Source organism: Cornus florida, unplaced genomic scaffold, assembly GCF_030987335.1.
Source record: "Cornus florida cultivar Cherokee Brave unplaced genomic scaffold, ASM3098733v1 CherokeeBrave_3.0.0_Hap2_Chr10, whole genome shotgun sequence".
Classification (NCBI taxonomy): Eukaryota; Viridiplantae; Streptophyta; class Magnoliopsida; order Cornales; family Cornaceae; genus Cornus; species Cornus florida.
The window spans coordinates 1,436,547-1,442,315 of NW_026775580.1; positions in this window are offsets into that span (position 1 = coordinate 1,436,547).

The following is a 5,769-nucleotide window of genomic DNA, read 5'->3' on the forward strand; positions in this document are numbered from 1 at the left end:
ATTGAGGCAATTACTTTATCCCCAGTTCCAATGGGAAATAAAGACCAGGTTATCAATATGGATGATTCACAAGAAGTGGTTCAGGAGACCCCAGAGTGTGACTGTGAAAGTACTCAGGGTGATTGTGTAATTAAAGCGGTTCCTTTAGTTTCTATAATGCAAACTGATCAAGTGATTAAAGGGGATTATATTCATGAGGATCTTGTATCTCCTGGAGGAGGTAATTCTACAAAGAAATTAAAAAAGAAAAATAGGAAGAAGGAAGTAGAGGTTGCACCAACTGTGGTGAGAGTCAATAGAGATATGATTGCTAGTGGGGTTGCACCACCTAAACCAATTGCTTAATGATTGGTTTATGGAATGTAAAGGGTCTCAACAGAAAGATTATGTAGAAAGAAGTTAAAGCTTGGTTGAGTAGTTCCTCTTTATCATTGTGTGGACTTGTAGAAACCAGAGTTTAGTGTGGAAAATTTCAGAGATTAACAGATCGTATAAGAAGGAATTGGAGTTGGGTTAACAATTACTCAGCTTATTCAGGAGGTTGTATCTGGTGTGGTTAGGATTCAACAAAGATGCTGGTTACTGTTATTGTAGTTAAAGCTCAGATGATTCTTTTGTAGGTGGAGATTAGAGGGTCTTCTATTAAGTTCTATGTTACATTTGTATATGCTAAAAATATAGCTAATGATAGAGTTCCATTATGGAAGGATCTTGTGGATAGTGCTCAGTATGTTAATGGTCTATGGATTTTACTTGGGGATTGGAATATTGTCAGTTTTAATTCAGAGAAATTAGGAGGCAAGAATCACTCTGCAAAGGTTTTTCAAGACTTTAATAATACTATTGACAAATTATGTTTATCTAATGTCCCAGTCACTAATGGGGTTTACACATGGTGTAATAAGAGATTTACTTCTAGAAGAATCTATTCTAGATTAAACCATGGTTTGAAGAATGAGGCTTGGGAGCAGGCCTTTCCTCACTCTCAAATTGAATTAACTCCTCCTTTGACATCAGATCATTGGGGTTTATAGGTTAAACGTCTATTGAAGATTGCAGATGGTCCAAAGCCTTTACGATTTCTATTAGTGTGGAATCATCAACCTGCAGTGAAAGATTTAATTGTTGATGTATGGAAGGTGAGGACTACTGGTGATCCAATTAAGAAATCCTATATAAGTTAAAGTTAGTGAAACAAGCTGTGAAACAGTGGAACAAGGGTCAATTTAGTTCAGTGTTTGAACATGTTATTGGGTGTAGGAATTCTCTTATTAAGACTCAACAGTCACTGTATTCTGATCCTTTAAATGAAGATTTGATTAAGCTTGAGGAGGAAGGAAGGATGAATTTGGAGACTACTATATCCAATGAAGTTATGTTGTTAGCTCAGAAATCTAGAGTTCGATGGATAAAGGATCAAGATAGATGTACAACATACTTCTTCCAAAAAATCAAAAAGCATAGATTAAATAATAATATCACAGTTATACATGATGAAGGTGAGGTGATTTCTGACGCTACCAAGATCAAAGACTAATTTGTGGAGTACTATAAGTCTGCTTATGCGAATGCTCAACCTATACAATGCAACCCTGATATGAAATTTATCAGAAAAACTTTGAACCCAGAGGATATTGGGATTTTAGAAGCCCTTATATCCAGAGAGGAAATCAAATCCATAGTTTTTTCAATGGGGCCTGATCGAGCTCCTGGTCTAGATGGATTCACTGCATGATTTGATCCAAAATATTGGATAATTGTAGGTGAGGAATTTTCTGATGCTATTATTTCTTTCTTTGATCATACTGATATGGGGAGAGGTATTAATAGTACCTTTGTTACTTTGGTTCAAAAGAAGAAAGAGGCTTTAAAGGTTGGGGACTATAGGCCAATTTCCTTACGTACTACATTTTATAAGGTGATTGCAAAGATTCTATCTAACAGATTGGTAGGGGTTTTGGTAAGACTTATTGGTAAAGAAATAACTGCATTTGTTTAAGGTAGAAGAATTCAAGATAACATTATCATGGCATATGAGTTGTTGAAGGGGTTTGGTGCAAAACGTGCTAAGCCTACTTTAGCTTGGAAGATTGATTTGAGGAAGGCTTATGACACAGTCCAGTGGTCTTTTCTTTTAAAAATTATGGAATTGTTTGGCTTTGGAACTAAATGGATTAATTGGATTTCCAGATGCATTTCCTCAGTTTGGTTCTTTGTGATTATCAGTGGTTCTCCTTATGGGTTTTTTCAACCAGAGAGAGGCCTACGATAGGGATGTCCATTATCTCCATTGCTTTTTACCTTAGTCACAGAATATTTTTCAGGTATGATTGAAGCTGAAGTGCAGTATGGTAAGATTGTTCCAACTGATGCTGCAGTACAAGCTGGGATTCCTATTACACATCAGTTTTTTGCAGATGACTTGTTGATGGTGGTGAGAGCAAATATGGCTACTGTGTTAACTTTGAAGAAAACTTTGATTCAGTTTGAAAAGACTATAGGGCTTGCTGTTAGTAAGGAGAAATCTGAGGTATTTCTCACTCAATCTGTTAGAAGAAGGGCTGTGATTCTTAGAAGTCTTGGTTGTAAAGTTGGAAATTTTCATTTTACATACCTTGGGGTGCCTATTTCTGCTAAAATATTGCGTACCAGAGATTGCACTGAATTGATTGATAAAGTAATTTCTCTCACAACGAGATGGAATGGTCTTTATATTTCTATGGTTGGTAGAGTGGAATTGTCTAGAGCCTGTATTTTGTCTTTAGTTCATTACTGGATTTCTGTGTACTCTCTTCTTTCTGTGATGATTAATTTGATTGAGAGGAAAATGAGGAACTATATATGGGGTCATGTGGAAGATAAGAAGAAGCTACATGGTTTAAGATGGAACAATCTGGCAGCGCCTAAGGAGGAAGGAGGGTTGGGATTGCGTAGATTACTGGACATTGATAAAGCTTCCAAGTGCAGTCTTGCATGGGACTTCTTGCTGTCTAAAGACAGAATTTTGGTGGCTTGTTCAAGAAAAAGTATCTGAAAAATGATTCTTTTTGGAATATTATTCAGAGGGATGTTGATTCTTCTATATGGAAAAACATTCTTGCTGTTAGATATGTGATTAAAGTTAATTGCAGATATTGTATTGGTAATGGACACAACATAAAAGTCTTTTTGGATCCATGGTACGATGGGAAACATCTTAGTGATATTTTTTAATCATCGAACTTTGGGATTTCTTAGTAGAAATAAAAACCTTTTACTTAAGGATCTGAATATTGATGGACAGTGGGATGATGAGCTGTTATTTAACACAAATCAAGAGATGATTCAGGTATTTCATAATCATAGAATTCTAGGTGGAGAGGATCAACTGCGATGGAAGACTCCCTTCAGTTTTAAAGCAGCTTGGGAGGCTTGTAGAACTCCAGGTCTGTGTAGGTGGGCAAGTTTGTGTTGGAGTGAAGGTAGGCCGAGATGGACAACCCACTCTGTGCTTGTTATGCAGAGAGTTATTCTCACTCACTGCTATCTGAATTACAAAGGATTCTCTCTTATTTCTAGATGTTACTTGTGCTACAACAATGTTGAAACATTGGACTATTTGTTTTGTAGCTGCAATTATACTTGGGAGGTGTGGTCCAACATTTCTGGTATTTTGGGTTGGGATTTGTTGAAGGTGAATGTAGTGCATGATCTAGTTGATGTGTTCAATCACAGATTCAGTGGAAAGAAGAACAAATTGGCTCGTGTTGTCTTTATAGCTGTGTTATATTTTATTTGGGCAGAAAGGAATGAAAGGATGCATTATGATATATGTCGAGCTCCTTTGGAGTTAGCTAAGTGTATTATTTAGGAGGTTCTTGATGTCATGGGAGTTACTCTCCAAGATGTTTTGTAATCTTTGTTTTTTGTTAGCTTTGTGTTTTCTTTGGCCTGTTTTTCTAATAGGTTTTGGTTTTGTTTAGTAAGGGTATGCCCTTACTAATTTTTCATGTACTATATTGTCTTTATTTTTTTATAAAATCCTTCATTTAGGAAAAAAATAAATGAGATACATGAAATACAAGCATACAGGTTGCAAGTGTTCTAAACGAAGATGAAAACATGCGCGGTCAGTAAGCAAAACACAGGTATACTAACTGAAATCGGAAACACACGAAGCAAGTATACAAGACACGAGTATGTTAAATGGAATCTAGATACAAGAAACAAGTACACAGTTTTAAGTATACTGAATGAGATCTAAATATATGAAGTAAGCATAATGTCTATGCAATTAAACAAGGTAAGAAATACTCCTTATAACACGACGAGGTTCTTAGATTCTTAAGAGATAATACTTAAAATCTAAGGGTCTAGAGATTTTACATGTTGATATAAATCATTTCATATGGTCCATGCCACCTAGAATCTAAGTCAAGATGCTTATATAGGATCATTCCTAAATCATATCAACATGAAACAACATGAATCATGATGTCTATGAAACTGCACAAGGTTGGGATAATCGATATAACACGACAAGAGGATACTAGAATACAAGGATCATATTATCAATGCAATTTAAATGATTGGGACATACCAATTAACACGACAAGAGTTATACATGAAATCAAGAACAAGACATAATATCTATGCAATTAAACAAGGATGGAACATTTCCTAAACACGAAAGAGTTTGAAATATTCAGGGAATGCAACACTTGAAATTTAAAGAGTAAAATCAAATAATGTGCAAACTTGGACATCGCCCGGATTAAAACCGTACTCTTGGAATCGCTTTTGGGCTACTAACCCATGGGTACCTCCCCCTAGTGCGCACAATAGAAAACCAAAATCTTGGGAGCACTTTAGGGCTACTAACCCATGGGTACCTTCCCCAAGTACACACTATAGTGTAGGGAGCTCTCTATCTCCCGTACTAGAACTAAGTCCTAGCCATGTCACTTCTTGATTAATATCACCGAGTTTCCAAAATCAACAAGTTGTGTAAGTGAAGATAGCATTAAGATACAAGTAATGTGTTAAACACGTTTCATGCACAACCAAGATTTTGGAAACACACAAGTCATGCCTAAGTTCTTAACAATCATGGCATGTGAAATTTCAAGGAATCATAGTATGCATCTACATAGACTACAAACTAGGATATATAGCACATAGAATCCATTATGTAACATACAACTAGTATAAGATTAATGATTTAATGATTTGTTTAACAACACTTGAACAATTAAATCACTCCAATGTAAGGGTGCAAGTTCATCAACTACATTAATGAAGCTAAGTTGCAACAATTCATGATACACGATAAAAAGAGAAAAGCCCCATGAAATACAAGTCTAATTTATTAGAACGCTAAGCAGAAATTGATTAACCTAATTAATTAATTTCACTAGAAATCAAAGTTGTCCAAAAATCTCAAAATAATATATGTGAATGTATATGGCATGCACATCAAGAATGTCAAGTCGGAAATCCAATAGAGTGAATAGTGCTCATGGAATAATTTAATTAAATATTCTCTAGATTTTAAAACACCTCCGATTACTCTCAAATTCACTTATGTTGAAGAGCATGTTAGGGCATATTCAATAAGGTAGCACATATTAATTTCAAACTAGTTAAGGCCACATGAATTAAATATTTACTTAAGAAAAATATTAAATAAAAACTTCAATGCTTATTCAAATGCTCTCAATTTAATATATGTCAATGAACATATCAAGGGGCAATATTCTATCATGCCACATGTTTAAACCAAGTTACAAC